This window comes from Erinaceus europaeus, chromosome 9, assembly GCF_950295315.1.
Source record: "Erinaceus europaeus chromosome 9, mEriEur2.1, whole genome shotgun sequence".
NCBI classification, from domain to species: Eukaryota; Metazoa; Chordata; class Mammalia; order Eulipotyphla; family Erinaceidae; genus Erinaceus; species Erinaceus europaeus.
In genome coordinates, this window is record NC_080170.1 from 108862349 (window position 1) to 108888918 (window position 26570).

Genomic DNA, 26570 nt, shown 5'->3' on the forward strand with positions numbered 1-26570 from the left:
ATTTTTCTATCATAACAAAATGGGATAGAAAACACTTCCATATAGCACACCTCTATATAGCACACCTCTATATAGCACACCTCTATATAGCACACCTCTATATAGCACACCTCTATATAGCACACCTCCATATAGCACACCTCAATATAGCACACCTCCATATAGAACACCTCTATATAGCACACCTCTATATAGCACACCTCCATATAGCACACCTCTATATAGCACACTTCCATATAGCACACCTCTATATAGCACACCTCTATATAGCACACCTCTATATAGCACACCTCCATATAGCACACCTCTATATAGCACACTTCCATATAGCACACCTCTATATAGCACACCTCTATATAGCACACCTCCATATAGCACACCTCTATATAGCACACCTCTATATAGCACACCTCCATATAGCACACTTCCATATAGCAAACCTCTATATAGCGCACCTCTATATAACACACCTCTATATAGCACACCTCTATATAGCACGCCTCCATATAGCACGCCTCCATATAGCACGCCTCCATATAGCACGCCTCCATATAGCACGCCTCCATATAGCACGCCTCCATATAGCACGCCTCCATATAGCACGCCTCCATATAGCACGCCTCCATATAGCACGCCTCCATATAGCACGCCTCTATATAGCACGCCTCTATATAGCACGCCTCTATATAGCATGCCTCTATATAGCATGCCTCTATATAGCACACTTCTATATAGCACACCTCTTTATAGCGCGCCTCTATATAGCACACCTCTATATAGCACACTTCCATATAGCACACCTCTATATAGCACACCTCTATATAGCACACCTCTATATAGCACAACTCTATATAGCACACTTCTATATAGCACACCTCTATATAGCACACTTCTATATAGCACACCTCTATATAGCACACTTCCATATAGCACACCTCTATATAGCACGCCTCTATATAGCACGCCTCTATATAGCACGCCTCTATATAGCACGCTTCTATATAGCACATTTCTATATAGTATACCTCTATATAGCACACTTCTATATAGCATACCTCTATATAGAACACCTCTATATAGCACGCCTCCATATAGCACGCCTCCATATAGCACGCCTCCATATAGCACGCCTCCGTATAGCACACCTCCATATAGCACACCTCTATATAGCACGCCTCTATATAGCACGCCTCTATATAGCATGCCTCTATATAGCACACCTCTATATAGCATGCCTCTATATAGCATGCCTCTATATAGCACAATTCTATATAGCACACCTCTATATAGCACGCCTCTATATAGCACACCTCTATATAGCACACTTCCATATAGCACACCTCTATATAGCACACCTCTATATAGCACACCTCTATATAGCACAACTCTATATAGCACACTTCTATATAGCACACTTCTATATAGCACACCTCTATATAGCACACTTCTATATAGCACACCTCTATATAGCACACTTCTATATAGCACACCTCTATATAGCACACCTCTATATAGCAAACCTCTATATAGCACGCCTCTATATAGCACGTCTCTATATAGCACGCTTCTATATAGCACACTTCTATATACTATACCTCTATATAGCACACTTCTATATAGCACACCTCTATATAGAACACCTCTATATAGCACACCTCTATATAGCACACCTCTATATAGCACACCTCTATATAGCACACCTCAATATAGCACACCTCTTTATAGCACACCTCTTTATAGCACACTTCTATATAGCACGCCTCTATATAGCATACTTCTATATAGCACGCCTCTATATAGCATACCTCTATATAGCACGCTTCTATATAGCACACTTCCATATAGCACACCTTTATATAACACACCTCTATATAGCACATTTCCATATAGCACACCTCTATATAGCACACCTCTATATAGCACGCTTCTATATAGAACACTTCTATATAGTATACCTCTATATAGCACACTTCTATATAGCACACCTCCATATAGCACACCCCTATATAGCACGCCTCTATATAGCACGCCTCTATATAGCGCGCCTCTATATAGCGCGCCTCTATATAGCACACCTCTATATAGCACACTTCTATATAGCACACTCAAATATAAGAGATGATTCAAGGAAAAAGAAATTAGGCATTCCAGATTCTCTCTTTTTATAGGAAACACCAGTTTTATTTGGAATAACTGAAAAAAATATGGTTGTTTCAACATATGCATTGGCAGACATTATATATTAATAATGAACAAAGTGAGCCTATCTTTTCAAGGTCAAATAAACAACAATACTCTTTGCCAACGAAAAATTCAAGCTTTTCATAAATAAGCCGGAATGCTGGAAAAGGTGTAGCCACCCTCTAAACTTGACTGCTTCCAATACTTAATTTTCTTTTTCTAATTTGGTCTGTGGTGGTATTGACAAATATGACTGTTTGAATTTGGGGGTGTAATGTGTCAACACTTGAAAGATCAGTTAACATCTGTCAAATGATCAATGGGGTTGCACAACCATGCATGGAAAAAACCCATCTATTTCAAATGCAACATAGAGTAGTGGATTTCAATGCAGAACAAAATGTTCAGTAATACGGGTCCAGATTCAACAGTCTAACTAAATTTTATGAATCTATCACATACTAAGTCTTAATGTAATAGTGGAGAAAAATGCCTGATTATCTAGAACTACTATTAAAATAAGCCTCCCTTTTTCAACTGTCTATCTGCATAAGGTATAACTTTCTTTACCTACTTCAACTAAGCAGTATAGTCTACTAATAACTAATGAATAGAATAGAAGGTGAGAAGAATCTGCCAATTAAGTCAGGATTTAAAGAGCTTTCTAAAATAATGCTGCTTTTCTGTTACAAAAATATTTGCATTCATGATGTAATTTGTATCAGTTTTAATTACTAACATGAACAAAAGCTCTTTGGAGACCTAAATATTGTTTTATTGTTTATCTTTCACAATCTACTAAAAAGTAAGTGTCCCATGGGCAGAGACCTTTGGTTCACTGAAGCACTATGAGAACCTATGATAGTGTCTACAACAGATTTCGAGAAACTAAAAACATTTATTAAACGTTTCCTTTTTTTTTATTATAGAGGGGAATAGGAAGAGAGAAGGAGAGAAAAAGGTATACAGCTGGAAGCCCCCCTTAATGCAGACTGGAACCAGGGGCTCAAGCTCAGGTCCTCACTCATTATAACTTCTACATTTTACTGGCTGCTTCATTGCCTGGCCCTTGAGACCTGAACATTTTTTTAAATATTTATTTATTTTCTTTTGTTGCCCTTGTTGTTTTATTATTGTAGTTATTATTGTTGTTGTTATTGATGTCGCCATTGTTGGATTGGACAGAGAGAAATGGAGAGAGGAGGGGAAGATAGAGAGGGAGAGAGAAAGACAGACACCTGCAGACCTGCTTCACCGCCTGTGAAGCGACTCCCCTGCAGGTGGGGAGCTGGGGGCTCAAACCGGGATCTTTATGCCTGTCCTTGAGCTTTGCGCCACCTGCGCTTAACCTGCTGTGCTACAGCCTGACTCCCAAGACCTGAACATTTTTAAAGGAGTCTTAAGCTTCTTTATTTGGATGCCATTGCTAAGAACTGTTCTAGAAGGAAAAATGTATAAATCCAAGCAACACTCAATTATTGAGTATTGTAGAATGGATATGAATGAATGTAAAGCATAATGAGAGATTCCAGTGTTTTTTAAATGGAGACAGAGAGGCAGGAAGGCAGAGAGAGAGAGAGAGAGAGAGAGAGAGAGAGAGAGAGAGACCACAACACTAAAGCTTTCTGCAATGCAATGCAATGCAATGCAATGCAATGCAATGCAATGCAATGCAATGCAATGCAATGCAATGGCAATGTAGAGTGTGTGTGTGGGGGGGTGGTGTGTGTGTGTGTGTGTGTGTGTGTGTGTGTGTGTGTGTGTGTGTGTGTGTGTGTGTGTGTGTGTGATGTTTTTGCTAGATGGTAGAATGGGCTCAGCCCTAGGTTGTACAAGTACAGAGTAGAAGGACAAGTACACTATCCAAATGAATTCTTTCACTGGCCCAGGGAATCCAACATTTACAGACCTTTCCTTCTGTTAGGAAGGGAAGATATACAGACCAATATTAGCACCCATTGTAAGGATACCATTGAAGAGAAGACATGGATTGCCATCAGAAAAGACAGGATTCATGATGCCTAAACAGGAAGTGAGCATTCAGAAAGCATAATCAAAGCTGTGAAGTGGAATGGGGTGGGGGTAGAGGGATGTAAGGAGCCAAAACCTGCAAAGCACAGGGAAATAGCTTGGGAATAAGAGTGTAATTAAGTGGAGAGCAAGAATTACATTATACACAACTGATCAAAATATGAAAAACCACATAGAAAAAAGTTTCTTATATAATTAGGGCTTAGTAAATGTTTGCCAGATTATCCAGTGTAAGGAAGCAATAGGTTACTAAGCCATAGATAGATTTTTATTATGTTGTATCTATTTCCCACAGTATACACTAGAAATTTTTGTGAACTGGGTATGCCACTGCCTGACTCCAGCACTTTTTTTCTTCATATAATTTTCTTGCTCTTCCTTAACAAGAATTACCAGGAGCATTTGTCTCTTTCTTTCTATCTCTTTCTCTTTCTTTCTTTCTTTTTTTCTTCCTTTCTTTTTGCCACCTCCAGGGTTATCTCTGGGGCTCGGTGCCTACACTACAAATCCACTGCTCCTGGAGGCCATTTTTCCCATTTTGTTGCCCTTGTTGTTGTTGTTATTGCTATTGTTGCCATTGCTGTTGTTGTTGGATAGGACAGTGAGAAATTTGAGGGGAAGATGGGGGGGAGAGAAAGATAGGCACCTGCAGACCTGCTTCACCATTTGTGAAGTGACCTCCCCCTACAGGTGGGGAGCTGGGGGCTTAAACCGGGATCATTGTGCCAGTCCTTGCACTTCACGCCATGTGCACTTAACCCACTACATTACCATCCAGCCCCCTTCTCTCAAATTTTTTTCTTTTTTTAAAGATTTTAATGATATGTGGCATATGTAGGCTTAAGATATAGAATGTGATATTTAGATACGTGTATATATTACAAAATGATGACCACAGTTATGTCATAAGACCACAATTCTCTTACAAAATAATCATTTTATGGTGACAGTTTAATATCTACTCTCTTAACAACTTGTAAGCATCTAGTGTTTATCATATTGTTAAATAAAGTTGCCATGTCATACATACCCTCCTCACCAGATTCCACATCCAAGTGACAACATACAACCTTTATGTTTGTGTTAATTAGTACAATGAGCTCAGTGTTCTTAAAGATTATGGGATTTTCTTTGTTTATGGCTAAATAATATGCCATTGCAAACATACATCACCTTTTCTCTTAAAATATTTTATTTACTTATTTACTGGATAGAGACAGACAGAAATCAAGAGGGAAGAGGGAGAAAGAGTGACTTCTGCAGACCTGCTTCACCACTCAAGAAGCTTTCCCCCTTCAAGTGGGGATCCGGGCTTGAACCTGGGTCCTTGTGCATGGTAACACTGCACTCAGCCAGGTGTGCCACCGCCTGAGCCCTAACATTTTCTTTATCAATTCACTCGCTGATAGGCAGGTTTCTTTCATGTTTTCACTATTATAAATAATCACAATGGATATGAGGACAATATTATCTCTTTGAGACAGTGATTTCATCCTCTTTAGCTAAACTCCCAGAAGTGGGATAGCTGATTATATGATAGTAGTATTTTTTTTAACTTTATAAGGACTCTCTTTACTGTTTTCCATATTGGTTATGCTAATCTACATTCCCACTAACAGTGCATGAAGGTATCTTTTTTTTCCACAGGCTCAACAAGACTTATTTCTTGTCTTTTTGATACTAGTCATTCTAACAGGTGTGATAAAGTATTTCGTTGTGGTTTTAATTTGCATCTTCCTGATAATAATGCTGAGTATTTCTTCATATATCCAATGCCAATTACAAAGATACAATTACTTTTTTATTTAAGACTATTTATTTGTGAGAAACATAGGAGGATAGAGAAAGAACCAGACATCACTCTGGTACATGTGCTGCCAGGGATTGAACTCAGGACCTCATGGTTGAGGATCCAGTGCATCCAGTGCGCCACCTCCTGGACCACCCAAGATCCAATTATCTATGACACACATTATCTTTATTCGAGTCTATGATTTTCACTCTTTCCTTTCCACCATCAGGTATCTCACCAGTCACTGAAACTTACATCTCTCCCTGGTGGGTGGTCTTTCCTGAAACGGCAATCAAATAATAAAGTATGTACAGTTTTACTGCAGGCAGAGCCTGTGCCTTCTAGGATAAATAAGAGACTGCAAATCAAGTCTGTTTCACCTCCATCCAGCTTTTATCTTCTCTTTCAGCAAGCAGGGATCAAATTGCATTGGTATCCAAGTCCTGATCCATGTACAATCAATACAGATGACATAAGACTGATATGCTACCCTGAAACTGAGGGAGCTTCTGCAATCTGATGCCAATCATTTCCTAAGGTCACATATTATGCCTCTCCAGGATGGATGGACCCACTGCCTACCTCAAACAGCACAAGGTGTAAAGTCTCAATGATGGATGATAGCAAGAGGGTATCAGACCTCAAGAACGGGTATTATGTGGTTCTCTCATTGCTTCTATCAGCACTGTCAGGCACAGAGATTACGCTCTACCTATCACCTCCGAAGATGCCTACATTAAACACTTCCTGTTTAAGGAATTGGCTGTCAATACAAATGACACCATGAGAAAATTAATTATGCTTGGGTGACTTTTTAGGGCCATAATTCACAGAACTGCACTCATCAAAACAAATGATGCAAACTTAAGATGCAAACACAAGTCAGCAGCAGTGTGGAAGGATTTTAACAGAAATCTCAAGACCAATTGCAGACTCAAAAGCATTAAATAGTTTCTTTCACCCATGACTTCCTAAGCCCCACTTGAAGAGTAATCTCAGGGCACTGTGATATCTTTTGTTCAGCTTTTAACGTGGAAGATTCAGAGGAATAGTGGAGTGCAGAGGAAGAAGGGTATTTGTGGAGAGTTTGAGTAAAGTGTAAGAAAGGAATAGTTATATGGGGAAACAATTACTCATCTTGGGAGATGAAAGTAGAAGTTTTCCTATCTTGGACCTTCAATCCTAGGTGGAATGAAATCCTCTCCCTTTATCCCAGGCCATACCTTTCATAACCTTGTTTAAAGCACAGACAGTGTATTGTAGTTCCCTATTTTAAAATCTGGCTGCCAACAGAAATCTAGTTGCCTGTGAAGTTAGGGCCTTGCTGGAATTATCCTTGTATCTCAAGACTCAAACTTAGAGCCAGACTCACAGAATGTGCAACATAGCGTGTTCTGAATGAGAATAAAGTGGCTGGCTGAGCAGCCCAGGAGGTGGTACTGCACATAAAGCATTAAATTCTCAAGCTTGAGGTGCCAAGTTCAGTCTCCATTATTGAATGAGCCAGAACAATGACCTAGTTCTCTCATTAATAAGTAGTCATTTTTAAAGAAATGAAAAACCGAAAAGCCTGATTAAAAACAGAGGTGTACACTCCTACATGTGGACCACTATCAACAAAAATGCCTGGGCCTCCCTGAGCAGCATCTGCCACGAGAGCCACAAGAACGTGTACTGGCCTGACCTGAGAATGGCCACTATCTGCAGGGTCAGCACCGTTTTGCACAGCCAGAAGCCTGTGATGGTCGAGAGGAAGCACGCCCAACCCACCAAGAGCTCCTGAGCAACCTACATGGTAAAGCTCTCTGCCACTTAAAAAAAAAAAAAAATGGAGATGTACATAAACAAAGCCAATGTCCCAAGGGCTACTCTGACCATGTATTTTCTGTTAGACTGTTTCCTTAGTCAAGAATGATACTGTATAATTTTAAGTACAATTACATGCCTCCAGAGGCATGTAACTATTATCAAAGTCTAAGAAAAAAAGATTTTATACACATAAAAAATAAAATCAAGATTAGGGGCCAGGTAGTGGCACATCAAATAGAATGCACATATTACCATGTTTAAGGACCTGGGATTCAATTCCTCAGCCCCTAATTCAAGTGAGAGTTTCATGAGTAGTGGTGCAGTGCTGCAAACATCTCCCTTTCTCTCTCTCCCTCTCTCTTTTCCTTCTCAATTTCTCTGTCTTAATTTAAAAAAAAAAAAAAAGAAAGAAAGAAAGAAAGAAAAAGAAAAAATATTAGTGAAGTGAGTCTTCAGGAATCAAGCCACACAGTGATAATGCTGTAGGCAATAAAAAATTAATAAAATGAAAAGAAAGGAAGAGAAGAGAAGGAAGAAAAGAAAAAAAAATCAGGATTGTATTTCCTTGACAAAATAATGTCTTTTGATCCAACAGACATTCAAACACTAATTTGAAGGGACATATGCACCCCTATGTTCATAGCTGCATTATTTACAGTAGCCAAGAAGTGGAAGCAGCTTAAATGTCTATCAACAGGTGACTGGCAGCTTAAATGTCCATCAACAGATGGCTGGTTTCCATCAACTGGTGAATGGCTAAGTTATGGGATATATATTCAGTGGAATACTACTCTATAATCAAAAAGGTGATATTGTGGGGGTTTTTTTGGTGGGGGGGATAAAATGGATGATAAAAATAAAGGTCATTATGTTTAGCTTAACAAGTAAAGAGAAGAAAGACAGCTGCTGGATGGTTTCACTCATGTGTAGAATCTAGAGACCTGACACACATGAACTTTCAAAAAGAGAAAATACTACAAAAAAGAGAGGGAGAAACAGAAGCAAACAAATTGTTTCTAAGACTTGTGAGAACTGTGGTGCTTATCTTTGGAAAGTGGGAGGGCAGGGAGACAGAAATTTGGTGGTGTGGAACCATATAATCTTATAATCTTGTAACCTACTATCAGTCATAAATTAAAAAAAACATGAACAGTTGTCTTTTTAAAATAAGGATATATTTTTTAATTGTGAATTTTAATTCCCTTGAACCTGGGCTGGGGAGATAAAATAATGGTTATGCAAAAGACTCTCGTGACTATCACCTCTTCTTGGCTGGAGCTTAAAGGAATCATGTTAAGTGAGATAAGTCAGAAAAAAAGAAAGATGAATATGGGGTGATCTCACTCTGACAGATGTTGAGAAATAAGAACAGAAGGAGAAACACAAAGCAGAACTTGGACTGAGTTTGGTGTACTGCACCGAAGTAAAGGACTCTGGTGGTGGTGAGAGGGTGGGGGTGGATTTGGGGGCCTGGTGCATGATAGTGAAGGAGGATCTAGGAGGGGGGGTTGTGTTTTGGAGAAAATTGAGAAAATTTACACATGTACCAACAGTTGTATTTACTGTCATCTGTAATCCATTAATTTTCCAACAACAACAAAAATTAAATAGAAAAAGACTCTCATGTCTGAGGATCCAAGAACGCAGGTTCAATCCTCAGCACTGCCACATGCCAGAGGGAGATAGTACTCTAGTCTCTCTCTACTCTCCCTCTCCCTCTCTCTTCTCTTTTCCAGTATCTCCTCTATCATTAAAATAAAACAAATAACCCAATATACTAGAAACTAGTGGCCTCAGCCCAAAGTATATGATTTATTCCATTGTCTGTTCACATCCTGAAAAGTATACAAAATACCCCTTGAAGATCACATTAAGCAACAAAGTCAGTTTAGTCAAGTTCTAAGATTTAAGCAGCTTCCACTCTGACATCTAAGTAAGTATTGCCAATAAAATCCCTGTAAGTGCACAAAATAAGAAATCTTTTTATTAGTTCAAAAGAATAATCCATACAACATAGAACAAGATGTCTCTCCAGTAAGTTTATGAAAATCTGCCTTTCTATGAGCCAAAATTAATATTCATACTGTTCTCTTGGGTTATGTCTTTAAGGTCACCTCAGTCAGAGCTCTTTCTGAATGTGAAGGCTACTCAATTAATCATCTTGTTTGCAAAGATCTGAAAACGTTTAAGGAAGGTCAAAAAATCAAACCAAGCACAATGCAGCTAAATTCCTCCACTGTTATGCAAGTTTACCTCCCCTCATGTTCTCTTTCCTCCTTTCCCTATCTCCTGTTTTTTTAATCCTCTCTCAACTTCTCTCTATTTTAATTTCTCCTTTCTTCCTTTTCCATTCTACATGTTTAGCTTTTGGGTATTATCTAATCCCCCTGGATATCTGGACAGTGTTATACAACCATCTGTGTCTTCAATAACTGTGCAGTCATTCATACAAGTTAAGAAGTAATAGAGGGGAGACTGGCAGTAGCACCCTGGGTTAAGCACAAATAGTGCAAAGTGCAAGGACCAGAATCAGGATCCCAGTTTGAGTCCCTGGCTCCCCACCTGCAGGGGAGTCGCTTCACAGGCGGTGAAGCAGGTCTGCAGGTGTCTATTTTCTATCCCCTCTGTCTTCCCCTCCTCTCTCCATTTCTCTCTATCCTATCCAGCAACAACAACAACAACAATGGGGGAAAACGGCCCCCAGAAGCAGTGGATTTGTGGTGTGGTTCAGGTACTGAATAAACTCCAGGGATAATGCTGGAGCCAAAGAAAAAGGAAGGAAGGAAGGAAAGAAAGAGAAATAACAGAGGTGGCAACTATCATCAGTTGTGTTCCTTAGTCTAAGTAAACCAGAAGGCACTGAGAGGATGCCTTCTCTTTGTATAAACACAAAGAGGATGAGTTAACGTGATTTAGGTATTCTATCTAAGTCTGACAAATGTCATCTATTAAATGAGTTAATACATGTACCTCCTTCAGAATGATGCCTTGCATACAATATTGGCCCTTCAAAATATTTCAGTTTCTGTCACTGTTGTAATTGTTAACTGTGCAACAGTTAGTAATAAACACTTGGTGGCATTCTGAACATAGGCTGAAGCAGTGAATGTTATTTCTGAAGTTGGAGGGTTGCCTACAGATGTCTTAAACCTGCTGCCCAAGTTACAGTGTACTCCTTAGAGCAGTTTTCCTGCTCTGCTCTGCACCCACAACTCAAGAGCAGGCAATGAAAATTCTACATGCCAGCTCTCATGGATATGGTCAGGATAGCAAGCGAATACTCAGAGGAATCTGGGTATTTTGATAATAGCATAAAATATAGAAAATAATATATGAACCTAATTAAAACAATATGTATGCAGTAACAATAAAGCCAGTACAAACTGCTGAAAACTAATCATTAATATAAAAATAAAGATAAAACTACAACATTTTAAGATTAAGCAATATATCCATTAGTTGTTTCTTAAACAGTTAATTAAAAAGGCCAACACTCAGGGTCAGGCAGTGGTGCACCTGGTTGAGTGCACACATTACAGTGCACAAAGACCCAGGTTCAAGCCCCTGGTCCCCACCTACAGGGGTAAAGCTTCACAAGTGGTGAAGCAGGGCTACAGATGTCTCTCTGTCTCTATCCAATAATAAATAAATAAATATAAATATATTTTTTAAAAAATACAAACACTCAGGGGCCGGGTGGTAGCACAGCAGGTTAAGTGCACATGGCACGAAACAGCAAGGACTGGCAGAAGGATCCCGTTTCAAGCCCCTGCCTCTCCACCTATAGGGAAGTCACTTCACAGGCAGTGAAGCAGGTCTGCAGGTGTCTATCTTTCTCTACCCCTCTCTGTCTTCCCCTCCTCTCTCAAATTTCTCACTGTCTTATCCAACAACAATAGCAATGGCAACAATAACAATAATAACAACAAGGGTAACAAAATGGGAAAAATGGCCTCCAGGAGCTGTGGGTTTGTAGTGCAGGCACCAAGCCCCAGAGATAACCCTGGAGGTGGCAAAAAAAAAAAAAAAAAAAAAACCCTCCTGGTAAGGAAGAGAAAGCAAATTATATGAAGAAAAAAAAGTGCTGGAGTCAGGCAGTGGCATACTCAGTTGAGTGTACATGTTAAAATGAGCAAGGAACCCAGGCTTAAGCCCCCAGTACCTACCTGTAGGGGAGGAAGCTGCAGATCTCACTACCTATCTATCTCCCCCTTTTCTCTCAATTTCTCTCTGTTTCCACATAAATATATAATATTTTTAATGATGAATAATAGTTTAAAAAGAGAAAGAAAAGTTTTTTATTACCAATATGGAGATTTTGAATACATTTTTTGATCAATTTATTATTTGATAGAGACAGAGAGAAATTGAGAGGAAAGGGGGAGAAGAGAGGGAGAAAGAGAGATACGTGCAGCTCTGCTTCACCACTCTTGAAGCTCTCCCCCTACAGGTGAGGACCAAGGGCTTGAAGCCGCACCCTTGCTCACTGTAATGTGTGTGCTTAACCAGTGTACCGTCGTCTGGGCCTTCTTTTGAAAACATTAATTGAAAATAATTTTTAAGTTTCATAGTGAGTTTCGTAGTGAATTTGGAAACCTAGATGGAATAGATAATATGCTATTTTGAGAAAGTATGCATTACTAATGAATGCTACCATGGGTCTTGAAAAACCTCAGTAGCAAGTAATGAAAAGATAACGTTGGGAAAAAAAAGTCAGAGATGTTTTCATTAGGTTATGTCAGTCTGAGAGAGAGAGAGAAACACACACAGAGAGAGTGTGTGTGTGTTAGAGAGAAAGTAAAAGATACCATAGTACTTCGATGCAGGGGGTGAGGGATTCAAACCTGGTTAATGCACATGGCAAAACTCTCGGGTTATTTTTTAAATTTTTTTATTATCTTTATTTACTTATTGGATAGACACAGCCAGAATAAGACGAAAGGGGGGAGAAAGAGATAGAGAGATACCTGGAACACTGCTTCATACTTGCAAAGTTTTCCCCTTGTAGTAGCGGGCTAGGGTCATCAAACCCTGGTCCTTGTGCATTGCACCCTGTGCTCAACCAGGTGCACCACCACCCAGCCCCAAGTCTCAGGTTATTTTATAAATTAGTTTCAGTAAACACTTAAAGAAATATTCCAGTGTTCTGAGTATGGGTGGAATAAGAAGAGCTATTCACCAGATACCCACCTCTTCCAAGAATAAAACAATGTACATTCACTGGCTTTGACAACCATGCAGCCACCCCACACTTAGAAAACTTTCCTGCTCATTGTGGTGATCAGTAAGCTATTGTGAATACAGTTTGTGGGAGACCACATCATGATTATGCAAAGCACATTCATGCCTGAGGCTCTGAAATCCCAGGTTCAATTTCCAGATCTGAGCTGTTCTCTAATCTTTCTCTTTTCTCTCTTTGCTCACTCTCTCTTCTCTCTTTCTCTCTGTATGTCTCTTTTTATTTAAAAACAAATAAATAATAAGATATATTTTAAAGTACAGTTTTCTCATAGAACTATTTAGCTTTTGATACTGGGGATTGAACCTAGGATATCAGTTACTAAAGTATTATGTGTTATATCTACCTCAGCATCATTCTATTCTATTTGACATCTTGGAGGCACCCACCTGAATCCTTTCAGAAAATCAATATGAAAAGACACAGAAGTGCTCCCTCCTCCTCCCCTCCACCACTCTGCCTCCTATGCCCACCTTGGATTTCACTATTTCATAGTGTGTTCTGGCAACAGCCACTGTAATACTAGTAAGAAAGCCCCCCTCCCAGCCTCTCTCTGTTTTGCCTTCCAGCTTCCCTTGCAGGAACTCAAGTGGATGTGAGAAAATACATCACTGAATCACACTTTGGTATTAATATTAGTAAGGACTGGAAGCCAGAGCCGCGACACACAAGAGTCTCAGTGCTCTCTGGTAAGCAAATCAGCCTAGTGGAGCCCCAGGGCATGTCTGCTGAAGGAGAAGCAAAAGCACCTGAAGGCAGTGCTTGGTTAAGAGCCAGGTGAATGCTGCAGAAATTACCTCTTCCATACATAAGCACCTTAACCTTGGAGGTGGACAGATAAATGATTATGGGACTGAGTAAATACTTCTGTGCAAGATAAGTAATTTATTCACTAAAGAATTGCATATGGTAAAATGAAGTGTGGGCCGTATATAATCCCAATCAAAACCAGGATAAAGATTTTTAGTGGTCAGGTGGTGGCTTAAGTGATTGAACACACATGCTATCGTATGCAAGGACACAGGTTCAAGTCCCTGGTACCCAACTGCAGGGGTGAAGCTTCATCAGCATTGGAGCAGTGCTGAAGATGTCTCTCCCTCTTCACTAAAAGTTTCTTTCTACCTGCCTTTATCCAATAAACAAATAAAATATTTTAAAAAGTGAAAAAAGAATTTCAAAAAAGAAAAAAATTAAGACCAAGAGTCAAACATCCAAGAATTATTTTTTAAAATTACTATTTGGGGCCAAGTGGTGGCGCACCTGGTTAAATGCACACATTGCAGTGTGCAAGGTCTCAGGTTCAAGTTCCTGGTCCCCACTTGTAGGCGGGAAGCTTCATGAATAAGGAAGTAGGCCTACAGGTGTCCCTCTCTTTCTCTCGCTCTCTATCTCCCATTTCCTCTTGATTTCTGGTTGTGTCTATCCAATCAATAAATAAATACAAAAAATAAAATTACTATTAGTATCTAGCATATGTCATCTTATTGCATTTCACATACTTACCTAAGATATGTTCATTGGATTTTTGGATGTAATGCTACAGCAAACCTAATATACTGTTATAGTATGAGCACACACAATTTTTTATTCTCAGGAATGTTATTTTTATTAGTGATTTAACAATAATTTATAAGATTATAGGGTTAGGGTTCCATACCACATTTATCAATAAAATTCTCAAACAGGGGAGTCAGGCTGTAGCGCAGCGGGTTAAACGCAGGTGGCGCAAAGCACAAGGACCGGCATAAGGATCCCGGTTCGAGCCCCAGCTCCCCACCTGCAGGGGAGTCGCTTCACAGGCAGTGAAGCAGGTCTGCAGGTGTCTATCTTTCTCTCCCCCTCTCTGTCTTCCCCTCCTCTCTCCATTTCTCTCTGTCCTATCCAACAACAATAATAACTACAACAATAAAACAACAAGGGCAACAAAAGGGAATAAATAAATAAAATAAATTTTAAAAAAAGAAAAAAAGGAAAGTCTGTTTAAAAAAAAACAAAAAATTTCTCAAACAAGAGTTTTGGGTAGTAGTGCACCAGTAGAGTACATGTTATTACCATGCTCAGGGACCTGGGCTCAAACCCCACCTAGGGAGAGAGAGGGCTTCAAAATTGGATGCAGATGTCTCACTTTCTCCTCTTTCCCTCTCAATTTCTGTGTCTATCAAAAAGAAAAAGAGAGGAAGAAAGCAAAGACAGGGAAGGAAGGATGGAGGGGTGGAGGAAGGGAGGAAGAAATTCCTCTCTCCATTGTTATCGGTCATCTCTATCAGGAACAACAAAATAGACCCCTTTGAGGTCCCCATAGGACCTTGCCCTCAACATGGATCAACAGCAGCATAAAATGTTCCATCCTCCGAAGGCAGGCTGGACAACATACTCTATGCTGCACCTGAGGAAGATGGGTCCTGAAATTGGGGCATCTTGGAAGGTTCCTACTCATGACCACAGAATGTGAAGTCAGATCTACAGGGATGCAGAGGTCACATAGGCTCCTAAGCTGAGTATGGGCTCCAGATCAGATCAAACTGATGGGGTTTACAGTCAACAATATTTATACACCTTTCCCATATTTGGGAGCTACTCTCTTCCCTGATCCAGCTTTTTGGTCCTTTTTCCAGTCATGACATCATCTCCCCAAACAATAACATCGGTCCACCTGCATATCAGATGTCAGGCTCAGAAAAAGAAAAGAAAGAGAAGAGAAGAGAAGAGAAGAGAAGAGAAGAGAAGAGAAGAGAAGAGAAGAGAAGAGAAGAGAAGAGAAGAGAAGAGAAGAGAAGAGAAGAGAAGAGAGGAGAGGGAGTAGGGTAGTAGCGCAGCGGGTTAAGCGCATGTAGCGCTAAGCGCAAAGATTGGCATAAGGATCCCGGTTCAAGCCCCCGGCTCCCCACCTGCAGGGGAGTCACTTCACAAGTGGTGATCAGGTCTGCAGGTGTCTGTCTTTCTCTCCCCCTCTCTGTCTTCCCTTCCTCTCTCCATTTCTCTCTGTCCTATCCAACAACAACAACATCATCAATAATAACTACAACAATAAGACAACAAGGGCAACAAAAGGAAATAAATAGAGAAAAAAGAAAAAAAATCCAAGAAAAGAAAAGAAAAAACACTAATATAGCCATGGGCCCTTTGGAATATAACTAAAATAGGCCTACTAACTATCTACAAAATGGAGACCCCCTAACTCATCATCTGCACTACTCCAGCCTTTAGGTTCATGATTAGTCAACAAATTGTTCTGCTTTATATGTTAACTCTCTTTTCAGCCACCAGATTCCAGATGCTACTATAGTGCCAACCAGACTTCACTGGGCAGATGACCCCACCAATGTGTCCTGGAGCTCCACTTCCCCAGAGCCCTGCCCCACTAAGGAAAGAGAGAGACAGGCTGGGAGTATGGATCCACCTGCCAAGGCCCATGTTCAGCAGGGAAGCAATTACAGAAGTCAGACCTTCCATCTTCTGCATCCTATAATGACCCTGGGTCCATACTCCCAGAGAATAAGAAAGCTATCAGGGGAGGGGATGGGATACGGAGTTCTTATGGTGGGAATTATATGGAGTTGTACCCCTCTTATCCTATGTTTTTTTCAATGTTTCCTTTTTATAAATAAAAATTTTTAAAAAAGGGAAGGCAGGACCACAGAACAATGTGCAAAAATGCGTAGAAATAGATAGACATATCATTATAGAAATAATAGTCTTCCCATATCTGTGACCTAGGGAGAACCACAGTAGTTTCCAATGGAGGGAGTGAGGATACAGAACTCTGGTGGTGGAACGGTGTGGTCTTGTATCCTTGTCACTTTGTAATTTTGTAAACCACTAATAAAAAAAGGGGGGGAAGTATTCTCAACATAACTCTTCTATGTACTGAGAAACCACAACGATTGAGAAGGAGGATAAAAGATATACCCACCCCACCCCCCCACACACACACAAATCAGTATTGAATAGTACTTGTAATGGAAACAAAAAAGAAAAGAAGGTAAATGGTGATTTCTCTCATTGTTACTCACTTTATTGTGATCTTTGGTTTGTTGTGATGTTCTTGAGATGAATTAAAATATCTCCAGTTATGCCTATACATTGATCATAGAATGGCAAAGAAATTTGTTTAAAAGTTTTATTGTCCTGTGAAAAAAAGAGAGGTGAATCTCCCGTCACCCCCTCCCCTAGGCAGGGTGGGAGAGGAGGTCACAACTGTAACACAGAAAGAATGGATCCAAACAATTTAATGTTTTATAAGATAAAACCAAGATCTAGGCTTAACTAATTTCCCAGCCAACAAGAAAACCCTTCTACCACATCATGATGCCCTTAGAGAGAGGAGGAAAGTGCTAAGTTAATGTCTAAATTAGAAAGGGAAATTCAAACTTATATTAAGTTTATACAAAATACTAGATGAAAAATAAATGCCAAAATGAAGACTGCTTTGAGCCACTAGGAAAGTATGGAATCTAAAGACAGAAAAGCCTCAATGAGAGGCCCTACGCTTGCACTCATTAACCAAGTGGCTTTAAATGAGGCATTCTGTGTTGATAGTGACTGAAAATTGTGGGTGACGGCTATAATACATTCTTAGATCCAGAAACAGGCAGATATATAAATTGGGAAAAGGGACAGGCCTACTGACCTCCAGAGTCAGAAGCTAGCTGGCAGCCATAGAATTAAGGGGAAAAGGTGCTTCTTATAAAATGGATAACAACAATCTAGACTCATTGCCCTGCCTGAGGCCATGGAGTTTCTAAGTGTGGAGTATCTTCATGCATAAATGGGATAGAAAAAAAAAAAGCTATTACTTTTGTATCTGAGACAACTGTTTAAAGTGAACCAAAGGATGTAGGACTCTAAAAACAGAGCCTGAGGGTGAACTGAGAAGAAAACCTACTGACTTAGTGCCAGGATCTAGCAGTATCTGCAGTCACAAAGACAGAGCCCCATACTGCCAAAGGATGAGGCTAAGGACTAGACACATAGGGAGAGTTTTAAATATCTGCAAAGCTACAACATGTTGAGCAAGGAGGCAGATAAATAAAAGTGGTTCTGGTTGACTTGCCTTCGTGTGAGATGGCAGAAGAGCCCACGACTCCTCCAGTTCCCCGGAATCTCTTCCTTTGCCTTTTCTACATCCTGTCTCAGGGGTGAATGTAGTTCCACAGAAGGAGCACCAGTTTCTCTGCAAGCCAGTGTGGACACTCGGAGGAATGAAGAAAGCCATGAATAGTGTATAATTACAAAGGTGTGGACAGGGCACAGTGAGAATGAGAGGTAGAAGACTCGACTAACTGCAGAGAGTTCTCTATCCACAAGTGATGAAAGCTATAGAGTTAAACAGATCCATAAAGGTGAGATAGTTGTGGCCAGCTGATGGCAAACCTCGTTGAGTGCACATATTACAATGTGCAAGAACCCAGGTTAGAACCCCTGGTCCCCACCTGTGGGGGGGGGGAGCTTCACAAATGGTGAAGCAGGGCTGCAGGTGTCTCTCTGTCTCTCTCCCTCTCTATCTCCCCCTTCCATCTCAATTTCTGGCTGTCTCTATCTAAGAAATAAAGATAATAAAAAAATTTTTTAACTGTAAAAAAAAAAGGTTAGTTATGTATATAGTATGTTACTTCAACTGGCTCAAGGGAATATCATAGTAAAAAAAGGGGAGGGAACAAATATCCTGACTTAACATTCGTTCCTCTCTGAATACATCTTTCAAGATTCCTAGTTACTTAAACCTATACACTCCCCAGGGGTTAAAAGGCCAGGAATTGGTGACCCAGCGCTCACAGTTTGGTCTCCTAGGGTGGAGGTATGGGGTGTGAATCTAGAGGAGGGAACACAATATGTGGAATGTATCTAATTTTTATTATCATTTCCCATTTCCCATCATGTTAGTAAGTACAGCAAAGTCCTTAATTCCATCCAGAACTAATTCATCTCAAAGAGCAAGAGTACATGTATAATAAAGTCAATAAATAAATAAATAAGTGGTTTCATGGGAAGAAGATATTTATATTGTCTGAAAGTCCCTACAGAGTATTTATGGATTTAAAAAGAAAAAAAAACTAGAGAGGCCAAAGAATTGAACAACGCAATCAAAATTCATTGTCAATGAAGAATGAACAGACACCTCAGGATATGATTCCCTGTAAAAAAAATGTTTTACATATGTGTGTATAAAATATATAGAATAATGGAGTCAAACGTGAATATCTACATTTATCAGGAGGAATCATAAAAACTCATGCTGAAAGACAATCTATAGAAAGAGTGACCAAGTAGTTCTCCAAAGTATAAATGGCATAGAAAGATATAAGAGCTGAAGTTTGTATCTTGATTAAAAAGAAGAAGAAAAAATAAAAATGATATACACATGCAATGTATTACCCTAGATCAGATGCAGGAAAAATAACAGTTACATCCCATTAGTGTTAAATTCCCTACAAACACTGAGAGAAGAAGGGAAACTGAGTGTTAAGCCTACTTCTTCTTCTTTCCCCACATATATTTTAAAATTCAAGTTTGTAAGGATATTTAATAATCACGTCCCCCCATTATCACTATCTATGGCCAATATTTTACATTTCGAAGGGAAACTGAATGTTAAGCCTATTTCTTCTTCCTCTTCTTCTTCTCCTTCTCCTTCTTCTTCTTTCTCCACATATATTTTATAATCCAAGTTTGTAAGGCTATTTAATAATCATTTATCCGTCATCATCACTATCTATGGCCAATATATCACATTCCCTGATCATTACTCCTAAACTAACTGACGCACATTCCAAGAAAAGATATAGAGGCTGGGTGTTGGCACACAAGGTTGAGCGCACATGTTACAATGCACAGCAAGGACTCAGGTTCAAGCCCCTGATCCCCACCTGCAGTAGGCAAGCTTTGCAAGTTATGAAGCAGTGCTGTAGGTGTCTCTCTGTTTCTCTCCCTATCACCCTCTTCCCCTTTCAATTTCTGGCTGTCTCTATCCAATGAATAAATAAAGGTAATTTAAAAAGAAAGGAAGGAAGGAAGGAAGGAAGGAAGGAAGGAAGGAAGGAAGGAAGGAAGGAAGGAAGGAAGGAAACGGGCTTGAACAGCTTTCAATCTGCCTGAACTCAGCTCCTTGGAGACTCCTTCATAAGATATCCAGGTTCTAATTGTATTTGTGGCAATCAAAGATAAATCAAATTGAAACACACAGCCTCATTAGCAGATTCAGAACTTTAGAAACCTGCATTATGCTGTAATTCCATATACTTTTCTGAAGTTAAGAAGTATAGCTCTCATCAGTGATGTATTGCAGTAAATGCTTCCACTGTGCTTTTGAATATCCTGAGGCTAAAGATATTCCCAAAGATGTGATGTTGATGATGATGATTGTGACTGGTTCTCTTCTAGAAAGATTCCTCTTCATGCATCCACATTACCATCATGAATGGATTTTTCTATACCTGAGTGCTTGCTCCTTCAGTTGTGTGCATGTGTGTATGTATATGCAAATGCACGTCAGTACCTGTTGGTATGGGTTCATGCCTATATAAAGGTGTACGGACAGACACCCTTATGTAGACAAAGTGCTATTAATGAATGCACAAGATGCAAAGGAAATTTTTATAGGTCTGTAAGAAGTCCCTGGCATATGTTTATTATTTTTGTTAATATACATACAGAAAGATGAAATGTGCTTCAGAAATAATTCCATCTTGTCTTCTATCAATAGGTCATTTACTTCTGCTGTTTTCTAAAACTGTTTTGTTTCATCAAAAGGTTTGCCCACAGTTGTTAGCACTTTCTTCCACAGACCAGCAGTGGAGCACAGAAAAGTAGGTATAGAATTTGCAGAATCTGGGAGTCGGGCTGTAGCGCAGCGGGTTAAGCGCAGGTGGTGCAAAGCACAAGGACCGGCATAAGGATCCGGGTTCGAACCCCGGCTCCCCACCTGCAGGGGAGTCGCTTCAAAGGCGGTGAAGCAGGTCTGCAGGTGTCTATCTTTCTCTCCTCCTCTCTGTCTTCCCCTCCTCTCTCCATTTCTCTCTGTCCTATCCAACAACGACAACTACAACAATAAAACAACAAGGGCAACAAAAGGGAATAAATAAATAAAACAAAATATTTAAAAAAAGAATAAAAAAAAAAAGAATTTGCAGAAGCTGATCACACCATGGAAATGAGGCCACAGACCATGGAGGGAAATAAAATAATCATGGCTCTGTAGGAAATGCATCTCTTATACATTCTGTCATATTATCATCTCTGATGATTTTTCTTCCTTTTTATTGCCTGTGTCTAGACAAAATAAAACTGCTGGAAGTTTACAAAATGATTTCAAATACAAAAGATGTCTTTTTCATGTTACAACCCAGAGGGGAAATTTTCCACTTTAATGATTTAGACCCAAAGAGATATGGTACCGATGCAACGTAAGTAAGCACCTTATGGTTGAAGCATACATCATGTGCTGGTGACACAAACAATAATTAGCCCAGGGCCTCAAATGTCACTTTGAAACATTTTTGGATTTACCCACTGGTTCTCAAGGAATATTTTCTTACCCAATCTATATCATGTTCCCAGCAATCCCTTAATTCTAATGGGCCTTAGAGCTTACAGAAAGTATGATAGATGTAATGTGAAGCCATTAATTTAGCAGTGCTTCAAGGATGAAACACGACTGATTAATTCTTATACATCAGAAATTATCCCTCTGGGTTAGAGGAGGAAAGAACCTCACATTGGGGAAAAAGTAAAAAATGAATGAGATTTAAAAAAAAAAACCTTAAATACTCAGAATTGTATAATTTCTTCTATATTAACATGGCAATGATGTTCTCAAAAGTGTGTGCCATCCCATCACTTTGATTAGCAGTATAGGCTCGCACAATCTCAAAAGTGTAGGTGTGAACAAGAATAAAAAAGTGACCTGAGGTTGTATGGTGGCGCACTGGGTTAAGCGAACATAGTAGGCAGTGCAAGGACCCACACAAGGATCCTGGTTTGAGCCTCTGGCACCCCACCTGCAGGAAGGTCACTTCACAAATGGTGAAGCAGGTCTGCAGGTGGCTATCTTCCTCTCCCCCTCTCTACCTTCCCCTCCCCTCTCAATTTCTCTATCCTATCCAATAAAAAGTGGGGGTTGGGGGAATGGCTTCCAGGAGCAGTGGATTTGTAGTACTGGCACAGAGCCTCAGTGATAATGCTAAAGACAAAAAAGAAAAAGAAAAAAAGAAATAAAAAAAATTCCTACGGTGTCTCAAGAATTTATATTCAAACTGTTATGCTGTTAATCTCACATCACTGAGAGAATGTTTCAACCACTTCAATGTAAGCCCCTACCATGTTCAAAACTTCATACTAGGCTATGTCATGAAGAATCCAACATGTTTCATGACCTCAAGGAGCTTATTATCTAGCAGAGAATTAAGCAATAATTATGTTTCAAAGGAAAATTATATAGTCACAGAGAGTTCATAGGATTAAGACAATTTTAATAGGAGAGAGCTTTAACACTCCATGTACCCAACATTTTCTGTTTATTTCTATTTATTAGACCCACCTGTCTGTCTAGAAAAAATTATACCAGAATGAAAGAAAAAACAAGCACCAAGAATATAATTCAATAATGGAAGTAGTTATGAAGTACCCTGACTTAATCTGTCCTTCCAGGCCCCACTTCCCTGCTGTCTTTCCAGTTATTCCTGGAAATACTTCCTTAGCAATAGCTTTTATTCTGCTCTAGGGACCACAATTTGAGTAGATAACACTGGGAAAAATTCTAATATTTCATCTATCTATATGAGATGGAGGTCAAGGGCAACTGAGAAGTGAGGGGGAATGAAAGACAACTGCAGCACTGTTTTTCACTGCTTGTGAAGCAACCTCTCTTGCAGGTGGGAACAGGGGCTTGAACATAGGTCCTTGCACAATGTAACACATAGGCTTTTCTTGATTAGCCACCACCTAGATATCCCCAATGGGAAATTTCTACAAAGAGGAACATGAAATGTAAGGGATATTAAGCAGGGACTAAACCTGTGGCAGAAATCCCTTTAGACTGGAATAAAGAGATGTTATTCCATAGCTAAATGGAGATCTAATGTTGGCTTAAGTGCCCATACAGAAAGCTTTTCATTTGGTCCAGATGGACTATATAAACAAGTGCAGGGTAAAATTCCACTTAAAGCAATAATTTAATTAAGGCACATATATACAAGCAAACAGAAACTTTTTAATAACACATGTTAAATCACTTTGATAGTGATTTTTCATAGCAGCCTTCTTCACCTATTTGGTCTCCCATTTAAAAAAATGTATTTCCAGAGTGAAAACACAGGACTGGACTCTTAAGACATTTTTCTGACTAAAAGAGGGGACTTTCTGGTTCACATTTTTCCCCTCTGCCCCTATAGGTTCAATGAAGGTTCATGAGTGTATTGGTCATTGGTGGTGGGAACCCATCGGTGATGGTAATGTCAGCAGATGATAGAGTCAGTGCATAATCACCAAAACAAAAAAAAAATGTCTTCTTTGGGCAGCTTCCACTATAGGAAAAACAAAATGGGTTAAATCCATAACTTGTTATATTGGTTGAACTGTTTCCCCAATCACTTAGTTTGCATTTAAGAAAAAAAAATTGAGAGAAACTTTAAAAACCTTGTTGCGATGTTTGTGCTATATGTTTGTTTCAGACGAATTTATGCTCTTTTGCTATATTCTCCATTAGGCTTCTGACCAAAAAAAAAAAAATTCCCTGGATAGAGTTCATAGTAAGATGATTGAATAAGTATATTCCAACATAAAGACCCCAAATTTCATCTGCTATACTCTTACCTTTAAGTTCCTCATTATTAAACAATTTGTTCTGCTTTATATTTTAATGCTTTTCAGCCACCAAGTTGCAGATGCTACCACGACACCAACCTGACTTCCCTGGGCAGACGACCTCACCAATAAATCCTGGAACCCTACCTCCCCAGAGCCCTACCCCACTAGGAAAAGTAAAAGCAGGCTGGGGGTATGGATTGACCTGTCAATGCCCATGTCTAGCAGAGAAGCAATTATGGAAGCCAGACCTCCCACCTTCTGCATCCCATAAAGAATTTTGGTCCATACTCCCAGAGATAAAGAATAGGGAAACTTCCAATGCACAACAGAGGATATGGAACTCTGGTGGTGGGAATTGTAAGATACTGTACAACCTCTTATACCACAGTCTTGTCAATCATTATTAATGATTGACTAATAAAAAATGAGAGGAAAAAGTATAATGGTTGAATAGGGAGAAGCTATCAATATGCTTACCTTCTATGGGGAATACAGTAAAGATAAGAGGAAGCACGGAACAATTTTCACAGAAAACATTCTGAAATCTGTGTGGACAGAGTTTCCACAGCAAAAAAATCAAAGAACTAGAGTCCATGTAGAGAGGAAAACAAGAGATGCCCACACCAGGAAAGTTATCTAAGATGTCCTACCATGAGACAGCCAGTTAAAACAGGGAAGAAAGCATGAGATACTTTACTACAAAGCAGCCAGCCACAATTGGGGAGCTATTTCTATTATTATTACTATTAATTTTTATTTATAAAATGGAAATACTGACAAGACCATAGGATGAGAGGGGTACACTTCCACACAATTCCCACCACCAGAACTCCCTCCCTTGATAGCTTTCCTATTCTTTATCCTTCTGGGAGTATGGACACAGGATCATTATGGGGTGCAGAAGGTGGAAGGTCTAGCTTCTGTAATTGCTTCCCTGCTGAACATCGACCTTGGCAGGTCGATCCATACTCCCAGCCTGTCTTTCTCTAGTCCTAGTGGGGCAGGAGTCTGGGGAGGCAGGGCTCCAGGACACATCGGTGGGGTTGTCTGCTCTGGGAAATAAGGTTGGCATCATGGTATCATGTGGAACCTGGTGGCTGAAAAAGAGTTAAGTTATAAAGCAGAACAAATTGTTGACTAATCATGAACCTAATGGCAAAAATATTGCAGATGAGGATTTGGGGCCTCCATTTTGGAAAAAGCTAGTAGGTCTATTTTAGGTATATTCCAAGACACCCATGACGTTACTTTTGCCTGAGCCTGACATCTAACATGCATGTGGACCCAAGTTATTGTCTAGGGAGATGGTGTCATAGTTGGAAAAAGGACTAGAAAGCTGAATCAGGGAAGAGAGTATCTCCCAAACATGGGAAAAGTATATAAATATTGTTAACTGTAAACCTCATCAATTTGATCTGGGTTCCATATTCAGCACAGGAACCTCTGTAACCTTTGCATCCCTGTAGGTCTGAGCTCACATTCTGTGGTCACGGGTAGGAACATTCCAGGCTGCACTAATTGCAGGACCCATTTTCTTCGGGTAGTATGTTATTCAACCTCCCTTCAGAGAATGGAACAATCCCTACCATTGTTGATCCACATGGAGGCAAGGTCCTACAAGGACCCGCAAAGGTGTCCATTATGTTCCTCCTGATGGAGATGACCAGTGAGGCATTTATTTATTCGGGGTCTAGGCCCATCATGTCTGTGTGGGAATCCTAGCAGTCCCTGACTAGGGCCCCAAGTGATGGGCAAGAGATTTCTAGGGCATTGTACTTTCCCTAGAGAAGAGAAGGGAGCTTTGCAATAAAACCTGGCAACCCCAGTCCTAAAATTTTATACTTATAAAGTGAGACTCAGGATAGGAAACCATAGTATATAAATTCTCTGGTTGTTACGAGCAGGCATCTTTTTTTTTCTCTCTTTATAATAGCTTGATGGAAACTAGCAGGCACCCTGTTTTATCTGTTCCCACAGTAACAGACCCTGAAGGCAGATTCCTAAGAAGTACCCCCACCCACCTCCAGCTAAACAGTGCTAAGTCAGCTAGATAGACATAGTATAAACACCATAACTAGCCTGAACTGTGGTCCCAGTCTCCTTTCACGCCTACCCCAACTGGTGTCCCAGCTTGCCACTTCACCAGGCATACATAGACAGGTGTGTTAATTCAGTACCTCCCAGTTACCTATATTGACTAATATCTGGTCACATGTAGACTCAGTTGGTGCATATAGGTGCCATTGAAGAACACTGGAGACATTAAACTTCACATTGCCACTTGACTTCATGGTCACAACTATTGGTGGGCAGTTAGGACATCTAGGTCTGGCCTCACCTAGGCCTTCTTAATCTTGGTGCACAAGCATCATCAGGTACACAGAAGAGGGAGCCCCAAGGTACTGTCTAGGTCCACTTGACTTTGGCACCATGGCCACTACTGAATGCTTATGACTGATTATGAGCACCTAGTCTTGTACTTTGCTGAAACTTGGTGTAACTGGGGTTACTGGGAACACGTCAAGTCTGTGGTTACTGTCCAAGAAATCATAGTGTGTGAGTAATATAGTTATTCCCAGGTATTAAGAACCACAAAACCTAGTCTCACTCATCCCCACTCAATTTTGGCACAATTTGTCACCAGAAACCCCAAACACTGAACCCCAAGTTGTTGCCTAGACACATTTGGCCTTGGTGCCACAGCCACTGCCAGAT